The following is a 17,179-nucleotide window of genomic DNA, read 5'->3' as shown; positions in this document are numbered from 1 at the left end:
ACACAGACTAATACCTTGGTATGTAGAAGATATGAAGCATTTTTTTGATAAATAAATTTTTAAAAAACATAAAACAAGCTCAATGCTTTTCATTCAGAAGGCACTCCAGTGCATCTCAATTTAACAACGTAACTGTTTTTCTTGCCGGGGGCTCCCTGTCTGCCCCACCCTACCACAGGAGCAAGTTTAACACCCACATGAAACCTATGGCTTTATCTTTACCATTTGCTCACACTGAACTATGGCTTTGTTTGTAAATTACCATTATATGGTTGGCTTACTTACCCAACCAGACTACGAGAACACTAGGCCAAGGACTGATGTTTTATCCCTTTGTAGACAGAGTACACCGGTTCATTCTAACACCGTTCTAAGCATTCTATAATACTGACTTACATGCAACAGAGCTTCAATAAGTATGAGCTGACTGATCACAAAGTATTCATTTACAGTATATGTGAGAAAGTATAACACAGAAGATACTTAACTATGTAACATATAACATATAACATGTATATGTTACAATCACAATCCTGGTCCTTAATCCTAAATCTACTTTAGAAGAAGAAACGTGGATTCATCAGAAAAAGTCTCTTGCCCAAGACTCCCAAAACTCACTAAAGTTCCTTTCAAATGTTTCTGTTCTTTCCTCCAATTCTTCTCACTCCTAAATAGGGATTTCCTAGACCTTATAAATCAAGTTTAATTATATGTCATGGGTACACAGAAATATTCCTGGTGTTTTCCTTTCATCTGCTTGCGGTATAATAGCCACAATCAATATAAATCAGTTCGGTTCATGATCTTTCACTATTGACTCATATCTATATATGTTAAAGAAATAATGTAACACAATAAACAGAAATCCTGAGAATATTCTTACTAGATAATGAAACCCTTTTCAGAATGTATTTTGTACAGATTTCTTGAACTTGAAGACAGCAAATACAAAAATATACACATACAATCACATAAGTAGTTCTCTCTATAGTATCTGCATCTATACCATAATAACCCCAAAATCTATGTGAGGGATGAATCCCTGGACAGCATCAAGTAGGGACAGTGGTATTGCAGATCTTTACCAGAAAGTCATCTCCATGTGAACACATGGGTCAAAGAGAAGGTCAGTCTGAACCCCTTGCCCTTGCTACATCATGCAGGGCAAGTATTTTGATAAGGGCTAAAAAGCTACTTATTTCTGAAAGCTAGGCATTAAAATGGAATGCCTATGTTTACCATTATAGAACCATCATTTCTTGGCCCACTAGATTCCATGACTACTAAGCCCTTAATCTTTCCTATTGACAAAATGCACAACAGTTTTAGTATTATTTGCAGAGCTCAGAATTGTGTCCGCTCCTGAGGTAAAGATCTAGGAAATCCACAAGGGCACTGAAGTTAGCACTACAGCAGCTAGCTGGAGCACACCTGTAACCTCAGTACTCATAAGGCTGAGGCAGGAGGATCAGGAGTTAGAGGCTATAAAGGAAGACTCTGAAAACCCCAGTTAAATAATCAGAAACACTGCTGGAGTGATCACTCAGATACTCATCTTTAGAACTCTTTTTAAAAGGTATCCTTTTCCCACACCTCATGAAGTAACTATAATATTACTATAACCAGCATTAGTTGAAATAGAACATAGATCTTAAAAGTAACAAGCCAGTCAAAATTGTCCAAGAACCAACTCTAAAATCCTCCAGGAGTAATTGAATAGGACACGTTTCTTTTTTTAGAACATGGATTGGATAAACTACAAAAGAGAGAGATGAAATAAAACCAAAACATATCCAGTCACCAGGGACTCATGGCTATAATCCCAACTACTCAGGAAGCAGAGATCTAAGGATTATGGTTTGAAGCCACCTTTGGTAGAAAAAAATCCATGAGACTCTAAAATCCAATTAACCACCAAAAAGGTGGAAGTGGAGGTATGGCTCAAGTGGTAGAGTGCCAGCCTTGAGCAAAATAGTCAAATGGGGTCCCACTGTACATTGGCAAAAAAAAAAAAGTGTCAAGTTCAATATCATCATGACAAATAGTACTTGTGATTTGTTTTTTACCTAGAGTTTAGAGTGTTGGCTATAATATGTAGCATATGCATGTATGTAAATAAGTTTATATTTATATACAGAATATAGCAGAAAAAGACTTAAAAATGCAGCTGGAGAAAGTCTTATGTGGATCTTTCCCTAAATTCAGCCATTCACCAGAATCATTTCCTTGGTCTCCCACTAGTTTAAATCACCACTATCCCATTTACCTATTTTATTATCCTCTACTCCCAGCAGACTCAGGAAACCAAAGTTTTAATTACAGCACATGAATTCCCCTCGCAACAACTCTTCTTCCACCACCTGACCATTTCCATAAGTAGGCCTCATGTTAAAGTATTTCTTTCATTTACCTCTTCTACTTATTAAATGATTGATTTGAGATGAATTGTGGGCTTTGTACCCAGCACCACGTTAGAACACAGTCCCTCCCTTAGGAACCACTACTGTCAAAGATAAATTACTTTTTCTCAAGAAAGAAAAATACTGCTAGAAATGTTTTGACAAGAGTATATAATACACATGCCCAAAACCAATCTAAACATCTTAGCCAGGAATTAAAGCACCATGTTCTGCCCTAGAAAATCTAGCTCCTGCCTTTCACAAAGCATAACTAAGGTGAAATGATAATACGGCAGCCATAAATGAGTAATTCTTTATAGTGCTCAAGATCTTATTTTGTTTGATCCTTTAAAACAATAATAACTATTTTTAAAAGAAATTTTTAACAAGCGTGGCAAGTATTGTGGTTCCCATTTTCCAGATGGAAAAATAACAAGCTTACTGGGAACATGGCTCAAGTGGTCAAACTGCCTGCCTAGAAAACTACTCCATGTGACTTCTCAGTCATACCTGAGTCAACAGGATTATTAGTCCTGCTCATAAAAGGAAGGCTAATTTTCATTACTTTTCATTTTTGCCAAATAAGAATTACCAGCCCCTTTAATGCTCATGACAGAAAAGGTAGGAAAACAAGCAGAAGAGATGGGAAGAAGAGACACAAAGGTACTTAGAGATTTATTTACGTCTGTGAATGGGTCCTGGATTATTGGGGATAAACCAACACATTCTAAAATTACTGATAAGATCTTACTGGACAACAGCTATCTTCCCTGTGGAGACTGGTTCAAAAGTTAACAAATCTATGCTGATTCATTCTACCCTTATGACACAACATGCTATCTGGCACTTGCTAGGTACCAGGAATCGTATACAAACTCACTGCAAATTTTAGCTATTAAGTCTCACCATGGACTCCAAAGACATTTAAAATTCCAGAATCTTCCCAGTCACTGTATATCTCTGAAAGTTACATTCATCTACAATTTCTTTTGTTCCAGTTCCCCCACTTCTTCAATTCCAAAAACTAATACTGAATTCCAGTTTGTTTTCAGTAGAAAACAGGTGCTGAAATGCTAATGAAGAATCAAGTAAGAAGTCACTCTAAAGATTTATCCAGGGCAATCTCCTTTTTCCTAATGGTTTTTTCAAGCCTTAATCAGACTTGGTGTCAATAGGTTCACATAATTCCCAAGCAGCCCCCACAAACTTGGGTTTTCTGCTGACTCCGTCCCATACTCCATCCTAATTTCCAAATGAGGTCTTTAAAATTTAAGGCAAGTCAAGTGATTCACATCAACAAGTCGATCTTACCTTGTAGTTGTAATGAAAGTCGGAACAGTCGGACGGACTTCACAACTGGTGAACACCCCCCAAGACTTCTCTGAAGGATCTAACATTCATTTAAAAAGGAGGGGGGTAGGGGTTAAAAAAAAAGAATTGTCATCAAAAAGTTCTATCCGCAATCCAAAATTAATAAATTTACATTCTCAAATATTGACTTGATCACTTTGTATATTAAAATGAACTAGCTCTGGGTGAGGTGAAATTTTCATCACTTATATCATTCCCATAGCCTAAATTTACTCAATAAAATCCCTTATTGTAGATGAGAGAGCTGCCAATATCAGCACTCTGGAGGCTGAAGCTGGAGGATCAGAAGTTCAAGGCCAGCCTGGCTTCATAAGGGCTTGTCTCAAACAAAAACAAAACAAAACACCATTATGTGAATTGAATGACAAGTAGGTGAAACTAGTTATGGGGACCATTTGACACAACTTCTCTTTCTCTTGCTGTTTTTATCTTTAATTAGATGCTTTACTTTTTGAAAAGATTTGTTTCAAAAACAGGGAGGGGGGGGTGTTATGTAGGTTAGGTAAGCAGCTTTTTAACCCACATAATGAAGTGTTTTAAATTACAGATGACATCAAGTACTCAGTATTCAGAACTAATCTTTGCCCAATGAAAGAAAATTACACACAACTAAAAGGGCCTACTTATGTATGATCATATATACATATATATATATACATATATGTCATACAGCTAAGAAACAAAAGGTTAGCCTTAAATACCTCAGAACAAAGTGACCAGCTCACATCAAAAGCCAATCTTGAAAGTGTATCTCATTTTTTTTTCAGTTTTAGGCACATTTTGCTTTGTATTTTACTAACACTCTTTACAATTGAGTCCTCCGCTGCTGTTCGTGACTGACAACTCGGTGAAAGACACCGAGGGAGACAAATACATAAATCGAACTATTGCTTCTGATTCTGACAGTGCCCAATCGCCACTCGCAGAATGGAAGCCCAGTGTCTTCCCCCACAGAAGCAACACGAAGGCCTGCAACACAATGCCACACGAAACAACAGCGAGAATCAGAGGGTCCCCAAAGCTCCTAATTCACCGGAGCTCATTCTTTCCCAAACTCTGCGGAGCAGCAGCATCCTTCCCCACCACATCTGGCTGCTGCTCGCGGCTCAGGTCCTCTAATGACTTCCACGTCCGAAGGGACTACGTAGCTACAAGTAAAAAGGCCAAACTTTGCTCTCGGCCCCGCGAACTTGCGATGCGTCTAACCACTAGAGGTCTCCCCTTGGCCAGTTTTTGCACGTTCGCTGTGTGGCTGCACTTGAAACTTTCCGGAGAAATGCTCACTACTCCGAGGCAGTGTTTTTCTAAAAACTTGCGCAAAAAAAAAAAAAAAAAATCCACGCGACCAAGATAGCTCTCGCCACGGAGACTCCGGGGCCCCGCACCCCGATAAAGACGTGGCTCAGACCACGATCGGGGAAGATCAGCGCGGAGAGGCGACGCACGTCACCCCCGGCCGACGCCCCCTCCCCCCTTCCGCCCACCACCCCAAATGTCTTTATTTCTCATCTCAGTTGCCCCTTACTTGGAGCCTTTTTTTTTTTTAATCTATTTTTGCTTCCGTGCACTTTGAATGATTTCGTCTGCATTTTTTTCCTCCGGCGATGGCCCCGAGGTGGCCAAGGAGCGGGCCTGGGATGCGGGAGGGGGAAGGGCTGGGCTCCAGGCGCCCGAGGAAGTTGCATAAGGAAAGAGACTCCGGGGTTTTTTTTTGGGGGGGTGGTTTGGTTCCCCCCCTCAAAAAATTATCAGAGGGAAGGGGGAGGAGGAGGAGGAAAAGGAAGCGGGGTGGTGGCGGCCGGGGAACTGAGAAGGGAAACCAAAGCGCCGTTTACCTTCGCCTCCCGGTGGAAGGGTGGGGCCAGAGTCTCGGTCCACGCGACCCGGGAGTGCGGCTCGGCACCCCCAAATCTCTCGGGGCGCAGATAGGAGAGCCAGACACCCCCACCCCTGAGCGAGGAAGGCGAGGAGGAACCCGCCCGCGTTTAAACTTTCTCTCACGGTCGCGCGGTGGGCCGAGCTCTGGCCGGAATCGGGGGGCTGATTGAAAGCGTAACCCCTTCTCACCCCCCGTTTTGTTTTTTTTCTTTAAAGGTAATTAAAGTTTTACCACCAGTGCCGAAGTTGCGCCCTGCCCCCGCCCGTGCCACCGCGCCCCCTCCCCTCCCGGGGATCTCAAGTTTTCCTCCCTCCTCCCTCCCTCCCCCCACCCCCCCCCCCCCCGCAGCTCGCGGGGCGCGCGGCGGATGCCTCTGCTCCTGCGCTTCCCGATCCCCACCCCCGCCGGCCTCTACTTCCCCCCAACCCGCCGCCGCCGCCGCCGCGGCCGGGCCCAGGACGCGAGTGTGCAAAACCCATTATTCCGAAATGGCACACGCACGCGGTGCGTGGCGGGCGGCGGCCCGTCTCCCGACCCCGCCGGCCTGCCTAGTAGACCAGGCGGGCGTAAACAAGTTGCAGGGCTGGCAGCCCCGCGCCCTCCACCCGCCCGCCCGCCCGCCCGCCTGCCTCCAGCCCCCCACCCCCACCCCACCCCGCGCCCCACACCGCAAGCCCGCCGCCCCGCGCCGCCACCTCCCGACACACGCCCGCGCCCAGCCGGCGCGGCACGGCACGGCACGGCACGGCGCGGGGCGAACGCCGCGACGGCGCGGGCTCCCGGCCCAAGCCGCGGCCCGCACCCTCCCCCGCGCGGACGGCGTCCGCGGGCCCGCGCCGCCTCGCTCGCTCCCCGAAGCACTTTCCTGCCTCGGGCAGAAATAAACCGGAGGGTTTATTTTTGTGCAACTTTCCCAAAATGGCGGAAATTGGAGCTGATCTATATGAAATTCTCACACACTCGGTCGGGAAGGGGGGGCAGGCGGCGAGGAAGCACACGCAAACTCTCGGCGGCGGCCGCCGAGCCCCGCAGCGGGTCCGTGTGTGTGCGTGCGTGTGAGTGTGCGTGTGCGCCGTGGGAGTCGGGGAGGCCTTTCGGCCGCGCACACACACAGCACACGCCGGGGAGACGCGCCTGCACATTCAACCAGTCCATTCTCCGCAGCCCGAGCGGAGAAGAAAGTGGCCCGGCCTCTTTTCCCACTGCCTCGGTCTCCCGTACTTGTACTTCTCGCGCTCGCTCGGCTCGCTCTCCGGTGCGCGCCCGGCACAAAGGCCACACGGGCGGAGGGGGGGGGGGGCGCAGGGGCGGCGCGCGGGGCTCGCGTCTCCCGCCGCACCGATCCGCGGCCCCGGCCGCCCCCGCGCCCCCCTCCGGCGCCCCAGCCTCGGCCGCCGCCGCCGCCGCCGCTCACCCGCCCCGGGCTGCGGGCTCCGCGGCGCCCACTCGGACACGCACCTCGGCGCCCGCCGCGCTCCCTTCCCCCCCCCCACCCCGCGCCCGGTGTCACGAAAGCGACCAAAGTGACAAGCCGGGGCGAGGGGGGCCGCGGAGGAGGGGGCCCACACGCATCCCGCCCGCCTGCGCGCCCCTGAGAGCCCGGTGCGGCCGCCTCGCCCCGGCTCCCTTCCGCACGGCCCCCCACACCCTTCCCCGTGTGCGCGCAAAGAAAAAAATACAAGTCTCTCCTCCCCCCATTTTTTCCTTTCTCTTTTCTCTCTCTTTTGTTCCTCTTTCACACTCGCACTCACTACTTGGGAGTGAGATGCCAGAGACTCCCCCTCCAGCCGTTTCCGAGTCACTTGCCCACTTTTTTTCCCCGGGATTAAGTTTTCTCCTGTTTCCCAGAGGCGCAGAGAAGTGGGGGAGAAACCCCTTCTGTCCTTCCCCTCCCCTGATCCGTTTCACAAGACGAGGGTGCGCTTCCTTCCCTCTCTAGGGCTCTTTAACTTTCATCCGCACCCAGAAAAAAAACCCACGAATGGCTGGGGCACGGACAGAGCTGCGGATTAATTACAGATTAGATCCGATCAACCGCTTCTTACCCCCAAATTTTCTCTTTTTTTTTTCTCCGTCTCACGAGTAGTCCTGACAAATGGTCCAGGGCTGCGGGCGCAGTGCGCATGTGCGCGTAGAGTCAGGGCTGGGGAGAGGGGAAACTGCGCTGGTGCCGGTGCCGCCGCCGCCGCCGCTGCCGCCGCCGCCGCCGCCGCCGCCGCCGCCGCCGCCGCTGCCGGGAGGCTCGCGCTGGCTGCGCTGCTGCTGCTGCTACTGCTGCTGCGCCTTCGCCGCTGGGAAGCAGCAGCAAGAAAGCCGCTTGGCAAATGCAGCCGCCCGCAGATACTGTCTCAGGTGCATCTTGTCGCTCTCCTGGTCTTCGTTTCCAAGCTGGTTCCAGAACAGTCTATAAACAAATGTGAAAGAACTGCTTTAAGGTTATAGATTTCTTTGTCTATTTTTCACTTTACTTTTTTTTTTCTACTCCTCCCCAAGGCAGTTCTTCTCGGAAAAGATAATCCACGGTGTGCTTGCTGTTTAAATATATGTATTCAGCCATTAGAAGAGTGGGCCTTACTTTTACACCAACCCTATTACCCAAAGGCTAAATGTATGTTACAGGTCATGAAACACAGGAGATAAAGTTTCAAGCTTTTATAGACTTCAATCCTCTCCTCCCTCCCTCTTCCACCCCCCCCCCCCACACACACCCTTTTTAGGACTGGAAGAATGCATTAAAAACTATACAAATAAAACTTGCGCGTGTGTTCTACACTTCCTAAGTGTGATCTGTATTTATATCTTCAAGGGGTTAGGCCTGTGTTGTGAGATTCTGCGAGTCCTTACCTCCACTTGAAAATCATTGTGAAAGTACCTTGTCAAGAATCTGGTCTAAAGGGTCAAGAATCTGGTCCTAAATAGCAAAACCTGTCTTTGTCAACATGTCAAAACTAGATCAAGAGAGTATTGGATTTCTCAGTATTGACAGCTTTTCCACGTATTGACTGCAAACTGTCTTTTGGGCAACTCACCAATCTCCTTTTCTACTAGATATGAGTGTGGACAAAATAATTCAAGTCAATTAAAGTGGTGATGAACGTTTTGATGCCAATAAGAGAGCTTCCTCTGCCAGAATTTGTTTTTTTTTTAAGTAGCATGTGTGGTGTCAGAAATGGTTGAGCAAATCTTAGACTTTTCAGGGTGAGAAGATAAGAAGATGCTACCACCTCCAGATTGGAATATTTATTTTGTATCTAATAAAAGGTAAAGGAGGCCTTTTGCTGAAATTATTGCTTGAGGCTTAGAATTTAAATATATCACAGATGGAAATTCTGTATTAAAAATCCTTCTTCTGAAATGTAAGTAATATTATTCTTGATTGAATTTTTTTCACTTAAAGAATATTCCTTGAACTGGTTTCAGAAAAATAAACTATTAGAAATTCTTCCCTAGGACCATGAAATTACCCTAGAGAAGCAGACCACTCCACTATTTCTTAGGTTGGTATAGTGACCAAATTCCTCAAACCAAAAAAAAAACAAAAACAAAAAACCAAGGCATGATATGCACATTGAAACAAAGGTGCCATCCCTGCAAAGCTGAAATGAATGTATAGACCATAATTTGTGTGTTGGGAAGCCCTTGGTTCAGGGTGTGAAGGAAGAAGGCTGAGTTCCCTTTAGAGATGTAGAGAATCCCACCACCACCATTTAACTATGGATTCACTCCCTACATCCAACCTCTCTCAAAGATGCTTCCAAACAGCTTTGTCAAAGAGTAGGAATTTCAGCTACTCTCTTCTTCCTAGCTCTTGAATAATAAGTAGCCAAATGGCCAAAGGCAGACTATTACAAATGGGAGCAGGAAAGTCTTTGCATGAGTTTTCTGTTCAAGTAAGTCCTTGCCATCCGCCTAAAAAAATTAAAATTAATTTTAGATTCTTATCTCTAAAAATTCATCTCAGGAAGTGGCGCTGTAGCTCAAGTGGTAGAGCGCTAGCCTTGAGCTGAAGAGCTGAGGGACAGCGCCCAGGCCGAGTTCAAGCCCCATGACCAACAAAAAAAAAAAAAAAAAAAATCATCTCATTTATTCTCTTTAGATAATTTATGCATGTTATTTCTAAGTATTTGTAAATGGTGGGGCTCTGGTGACTCAGGCCTGTAATCCTAGCTACTCAGGAGCCTGAGATCCGAGGACCAAGCTTTGAAACCAATGGGGCAGGGAAGTCTGTGAGACTCTTATCTCCAAACTAAACTACTCAGAAAAAAAAAAAAAAAAACAGAAGTGGTGCTGTGGTTCAAGTGGTAGATCACTAGCCTTGAGCATAGAAATTCTCAGGGACAGAGCCCAGGCCTGAATCCAAGCCCCAGGACTGGCCAAAGGGGGAGGGGGAAGGGTTTATAAATACTATGAACGGCCTACCTGCCTGTCCGCGCACACTGAGAGGGATAAAGTGATCAAAACTAGGCCTTGTCTCAAAAGTAATCAGGTGACAGAGACAGTGTACTGAACTGGTCATTATTGCCCAATATGATGAATATTATAGTAGTAAATATTATAGTAGCAGCGATGACTGAAGAGCACCAGAGGCAATAGAGAAAAGTGTTTTTCAGATATGATGGTCCAGCTGATTCCTAAAAGTGCAGCAACCAGGATGTGTGATTCCCCTTTCCAGAAGATATCTGGGAAAATGAACCAATCAGAGAAGGCCCAAAGGTTTAGAGAACAATGTTTGCCTGGATGCTTGTTCTGACTGAGGTTCACTAACAGAAGGAAGGATGACCTGATGCTGTCTGCAATACATTGTCTTTCTCCTCAAGAGATCATTGTTTTCAAGATGTGAATTATGGTCATGGAGATCCTAAAGGTACTCAGCCATAAGAATAATAATTCCAAAGTGGGTACCAATGACTATTTTTTACAAAGAATTTTTTGACATCACCGTCTGAGGCAGAAGCAGAATATAGCATTAGAATCCAGGTAACATTGTTTTATTCTTCATATAAATGGGTATTTTCCCCTATATCTTTCTGCAATGGTGATTTACTACTAGAAGCTTGCAACCTCCTGCAATTGTGGTTAATGAGTCTTTACGAATACCTTCTTTCATAGCATCACTTCATCTGGACAATCTCTCCCCACTCTTCCCACCCGTGCCCATTCACCTTTCTTTACCCTGTGTTCTGCACTCATCCTTCACATCCAGGCCTGCATCTTCTCTGATCTCAACCAGAAGAAGTGGCTCATCCCTTTATTTATTTATTTAATTATTTATGTGTTATGTATGTATTCCCAAATTGCCGCACACCTTAAAATGATTTTAAGTTACTCCATCCCTAAATATGCAAAAGCCAATGTCATTTTACATGGAAAATATTGTAAATAAATCACGGTACTCACACTTCAGAGATTTTTTTTGAAGCTACTCTTTGGCACCCAAGGAAAGGTCATCTAAAACCCCTACTGTACTCTAACCTGTAACTCTACTCTGCATAAACCCCACTCACAAACTTTCTGTTCCTAGTAGCAAGTTTGTTCTGTACAGACAGGACACACTCCTGTAATGGGTGAATTCAGGGATGGCTTCCATGCGCCAGGCTCACACAAATAGAAAGTGCCCAGGAATGAAGTCCAAGGAATTGGTGTTTGATCCAATTCTCCTGTCTCTACGGGGAAACATTTAGCAGGTCGCCTCACTTGTTAGGACTTCAATTCTCTCCCAAGTTGGACAATAAAAACAATCAGTAATTTATTATGTCTGTTTGAAAGTTGTGTCATTCCCTGCCTCTCTCCATATAAGGAGAACACCTCAAATGTTAGTATGAATAATATGGAACCGGGGAATAAAGTTTAAGTAAGAAGGGAAGGTTCATCCATCTGCTATCAGGCTGAGGCTCTAGAGTTGGACTTTCAAGGCCTGTGAGGACTGTGTAAGACCCTATCTTTAAAAAATAAAAATAAAAAAGGGCTATCAATGAATAGCTAATTCAGTTGAGCTAAGTCAGTGCTAATGAGATAAAGGTCATGAATTCCATTCCTTGGGGGCTAGTTAGATTTGGTCATTTTTCAGAGCCTCCAACTGCTTCCCCAACCCCATGTTATAACTCCCATGTTATAATGCGTGTTGTTGGTCTTAAGGTAAAATTATGTTTTTCTAGAAACTTTTTCTAAAATCAATCTTTTTTAATGTATTAAGTGTGAGTCAACTTGCACATTCTTCAGCCTTTATAATTACGATTTTATTTTGGCTGTGGGCCTCGAACTCAGGGCCTAGGAGCCATCCTTGAGTTTTTCTGCTCCAGGCTAGTACTTTTAACACTGAGCCACACCTCTACTTCTGTTTGTTTGTTGGTGGTGGTTTTTTGTGGGTTTTTTGGTGGTGAATTGGCAATAAGAGTATCACGGACTTTCCTACCCCAGCTGGCTTTGAATAGTGATCTTTAGATCTCAGCCTCCTAAGTAGCAAAAATTACGGACTGGAGCCTTCAACACCTGGTCTCCTCATGATTTTCAAAGTATAAAATAATGTTAACATTGATTGGCCAAGATTCTTATATTTATAAGAGCTGAGCTTGATCTTCCTGTGAAAGAGTGATGTAGATACTTTAATTTGAATCCTGGTTTCATAATTCACTATCTTGTAACACACAGTACTCTTGATAATGAAATGTGACTGAAATGCTGAGAGCAAGAGGAGTATGGTGGTACACATCTGTAACGCCAGAACTCTTGAGAGTGAAGTAGGAGGATCTCAAGTTTGAGGCCAGCCTGAGCTACGCAGACTACAAGCTACACATGACAAAACCCTGTTTAAAGGAGAATAGGAAGGACAAAAAGAAGGAAAGAGGGAAGGAAGGAAGATAAAAGAGAGGGGGAAGGGAAAGAAGAAAGGAGAAATGCTGAGGGTCAAAAAAAGAATATATTATCAAGTAAGTAAATGTGTATGTATCAGCTGAAGGAAATTAGATACATAAAAGCCTCTGGATAGATGAGAATGTTATCATTTCATTTAGATACAAAAAAGAAGGTAGAGATAGAAATATTCCTGACATATTCAGAAGAGTGGAATAATACTGGGCTATAAATTGGCTTCTAACAAAAAAAAATACTATTTTCCCCATGACACACTCAATTAAAATCTAGAAGCCTTATAACTATACAGTATTAGTGGGCACTGAGACAATAGCTTTCAGTTCCCTTATCTCTAGAATGTTCACCCATTTAAATTGGCCTGGCCACAACTGATTGGTTTAGGGATATGCATTTACACAAGAACTGAACATGGGTAGTAGTAGCACATGAGTCAACAAAGCTTGCTTATATAAAAGGCCAATCACACTCACACATTTGGCCATATGAGCAGGAGATAATAGAGGCAACGTTGGTTGTAAGAAATCAGAAAAGGTAAACAATTCATAAGAGAGAAAATGGTATTGTGCCAGTTCTAATCCCAGTACCCTGATGAAAGTTCAGGCCCAGCCCTGGGTAAGACAGTGAAACACTGTTTCTAAAAAATGACAGGATTGAGCTGGGCACCAGTGACTCATGCCTCTAATCCTAGCTACTCAGGAGGCTGAGATCTGAGGATCTGGTTTTAAACCAGCGTGGGGAGAAAGTCCCCTGGAGACTTTCATCTCCAATTAACCATTCAAAAACCAAAAGTGGCCCTGTGGCCCAAGTGGTAGAGCCTTCAGTACAAAAAAGCTCAGCACTCAGGACAGCACTCAGCCCCTGAGTTCAGGCACCACAACTGACAGAAAAGAAAAAAAAAAAGAGGATGGGGTTGGGCTGGAGATATATGTATCTCAATGATAGATTGCCTGCCTTTGCCTGAGATGCTGGGGTTTCTAAGTTTAATTCCTAGCATGGAAGAGGAGGAAAACGAATGATGTATTAAAAACTATACTTACATGTAACCCTTTGTACATTACCTTTATAATAACAAAACAAAAAAAAATACTATACTTAAAAAAAACACAGGGCTGGGCACTGGTGGCTCACATCTGTAATCGTAGCTGAGATCTGAAAATTGAGATTCAAAGCCTCCGGGAACTTGTATCTCCAATTAATCAGCAAAGAGCCAAAAGGAGAGAGGGATGGCTTGTCTGGTAGAGGGCCAGCCTTGAGCAAAAAAGCTAAACAAAGAACTGAAGGCCTTGAGTTCAAGCTCCAGGACCAGAACAAAACAAAACAAAACAAAGCCCATAAAACAAAATGTAGTCACTACATGGAAGAGCACATTTAGCTGGCAGGTGGAGCAAAAGGTGCAGGTGTGAGAACTGCTCTGGATCACTGCACTGTATATGGCAGCCTCACTTTTAATTTTGTGAGGAGCCGCTATATGGTTTTCCATAAGGGCTTTAGCAATTTACATTCCCATCTACAGTATATATGGGATAGATATTCTATATCTTTGTCCACTCTTCTCTTTCATCTTTTTGATAATAGCCATCCTAAACAGTGTGAGGTAATTATTCATCAGGGTGGCAAAAGTTTGCATTTCCCTGACAAGTAATGTTGAGCATGTTTTGCTTAGTGATTGGCCATCTGCATGGCTTCTTTAGAAAGTTGCCTGTTCAAGTGCATTGCAAGAGTTTTATCTCCCTCACTCTTAGTGCCAGGACAGTACCTGCATGAAGAAAGTGTGCAATAAGCACTTATTACATAAGTTAAAGAAGAATATTATTAGATGGACACTGATGGCTCACAACTATAATCCTAGCCATTCAGGAGGCTGGGATCTAAGGATCACAGTTCAAAGCCAGCCCAAGCAGAAAAGTCCTGGAGACTCTAATCTACAATAAACTACTCAGTGAGAGCCAGATGTGGCACTATGGCTCAAATGATAGAGTGCTGGCCTTAAGCAGAAAGCATTTCAAGAACCATGTTCAGACCTTGAGTTCAAGCCCCAGGACCAGAAAAAGAAAAACATTATTATATGAATTCTACATTATTATATGCTGTATTTCTTGCCCCTTTCCTGGTAACTGGGCCACACTTCATGTCACAGCCATGTTCCCAGGCTACATCCTCCTAAAAGTTCCTAAAAGCATGTAAACAGAGAGTGCTAATGCAATTCATAGGCCCTATTTCAAAGAAGCCTGCTGTTCAGAATATATTATCTTTATTTAGCATTTATATTACACTTTTCCATTTTCAAAGTCCCTTTCAGTTTTTTAACTAAATATTTGTTATAACATTCCTACATTATCTTTCATAAAGAAGGTAACTGAGGCATGGTTCCCATTGCTAATACCTATATCTGGAATTGAATTTGTCACATAAATACAGCAAATGTAACTGTATATAAAAAATAAAGTCTGGGACATGACTTTGTTCACATAGAATGCTGAGTAGAAAGTCAGAAGATGATGATCTGTTACTTTAAATTATACTTGCTGTGTATCAGTGCCATCCACTTGGCTCTATTTCTATAGTCAATGGGCTTGACTATTCTTTTTTTTTTTTTTTTTTTTTGTGCCAGTACTGGGGCTTGAAAACTCAGGGCCTGAGAGCTATCCCTTAGCTTTTTTTTTTTTTTTTTTTGGTCAGTCATGGGGCTTGAACTCTGGGCCTGGGCACTGTCCCTGGGCATTTCAGCTCAAGGCGAGTGCTCTACCACTTGAGCCACAGCGCCACTTCCAGTTTTCTAGTGGTTTATTGGACATAAGAGTCTCACGGACTTTCCTGCCCAGGCTGGCTTTGAACTGTGATCCTCAGATCTCAGTCTCCTGAATAGCTAGGATTATAGGTATGTGCCACTGGCGCCAGGCTTCCCTTAGCTTTTTTTACTCAAAGATAGTATCCTACGACTTGAGCCACAGCTCCATTTCCAGCTTTTTTAGTGGATAATTAGAGAAAAGAGTCTCACAGACTTTCCAACCCAGCCTGGCTTTGAACTGTGATCCTCAGATCTCAGCTGCTTGAGTGGCTGGAATGACAGGCATGAGTTACCAGGACCCAACTGATAACTCTTGACATTAAAAAATAATAATAAATTTTATGATTCAAAACTGAAATACTTACTGTACCTCTGTAATTTCCCAATATTTCCTTACAATAGCCACGTTAGTAGTCTTTCCTAGTGTCTATAACTGTGGTGGGGAGGGGTCCCCTCTGGACGCACATATGTTCTTCAATTTTGTCAACAGAGAAAAACGAAATGGGAAAATCAGCATAGCACTGATGAAATCAGCCAAGACTAGTCTAACCTAAGTGGCTATACATATGCTAAGGAGATATGGGAAATACCCAAATCCAATCAAGTATCTTTGTGGAGTTTCAGGAAAGTCTGAAAATGTATTGGTTTGAAAAAGAGAGAATGTTGGTCACTATCCCTATAGATTAAAATAAAGTAATAATCTAGAGGAGCTCTCAATATTGTGGATTAACTATTCATTTGATCCTAGTCGACTCGTTTCATCTTGAGACCATCTGTTGACTACTCTGGAGACTAACCAGCATGGAAAGATCCAGATCCCTCACAAAGGGGAAACTCCTTGGGCTCTTTCATTCCACTTCCAAGCTCTTCTAGTCTTCAGGGAAATAATAGAGCTATATCCAGGCTACACAGGCCAGGCTTTCACACTCATTTTCCATCATACTCTCTCTAGACCATTGATTTTCATCATTCTCTCAATTTTCCATCTATTATTCTCCACTGGCTTTTTCTTCACAGCTTCCAACTTTCTCTTATTGTCTCAGTCCTAAAGATGAGAACCTCTCCTCAACTGTACATGCCTTCAAATAACGTTCAGTAATTTCCCTTTTCCTTTTGGTTCCAATCTTGTGAAGCACTTTCTTTATTTCCCTACTTCCTAGTCATTCTTTGATTCCGGGACACTGCTGTGTTTTCTGCAGAATAAAATCTCCAGTGATTTCCTATGTGCCAAACTTGGTGGCCACAGTCAACTCCCTAGTTAAGATGTGACAAACATTTGACAGCACTGACTAATTTCTCCTTTGAAACTGGCTTTTCATGCAGCTTCTCTGTCAATCTGCTGTTCAGGTTGTTCTCTCGTGCTTCACACTCAGGCCCTTTTTCTCATCTCACCTGATAACTATGTGTCCGCTTGACTAGATTATAAATTACCTAGAGAGCTAGCAAATACTTGTTTCTGAGCATGTCTACAAGATGTTTCCAAAGGCTCAGTGCCTTGGAGCTAGAGACCTGGGTAGAAAAAAAGAGCAACTTCTCTAGCTCATGGAGCTCTTATAAACTCTTTTTTCCCTTGTCCCTGGACATAAGTACTTTGAGATTTCTAATCTTTGAAGGCTTACACAATATCAAGCCTTAAGTCTCAGATTGAGAGTTACTTCATTGGCCTCTTAGCTTTTGAGGTCTTTGTAAATAGATTGAGGACACATCAACATCCAGTGTCTGTGGTTTGACGATAGCCAGTCATGAGGCCTCTTAGCTTCCAAAATCATGTGAAGCAATTCACCTAATAAATTCTTAACTAGACATGTCTGTCTGTCATCTATCAGTTTTATCCACATGGAGAACCCTGAGTCAACACAGTATGTTTCTGGA

The 17,179-nt window shown here is 43.8% G+C and overlaps 1 protein-coding gene across 4 annotated transcripts in view; it reads right to left on the bottom strand.

Moving 5' to 3' along the window:
* L3mbtl3 (L3MBTL histone methyl-lysine binding protein 3) overlaps window positions 1–7,802 on the bottom strand; it is a 103,245-nt gene extending 95,443 nt beyond the window's left edge. The window contains exons 1-2 of one of the 4 annotated variants that reach the window (XM_042695032.1): window positions 7,695–7,802; window positions 3,711–3,789 (exon numbers count right to left, since the gene is read on the bottom strand). The gene's annotated coding sequence lies outside the window, so the exon portion shown is untranslated. Of the gene's footprint in view, window positions 1–3,710; window positions 3,790–5,605; window positions 5,822–7,694 lie in introns of those variants that run through there. The other 3 variants (XM_042695228.1, XM_042695107.1, XM_042695161.1) reach the window with 3 other exon arrangements.
* Between the last annotated feature and the right edge of the window lie 9,377 nt (window positions 7,803–17,179).

The sequence above is a fragment of the Dipodomys spectabilis genome, unplaced genomic scaffold (genome assembly GCF_019054845.1).
Source record: "Dipodomys spectabilis isolate Male_0828 unplaced genomic scaffold, ASM1905484v1 ptg000001l, whole genome shotgun sequence".
NCBI lineage: Eukaryota > Metazoa > Chordata > Mammalia > Rodentia > Heteromyidae > Dipodomys > Dipodomys spectabilis.
This window is presented reverse-complemented; position numbering and strand designations above follow the sequence as displayed.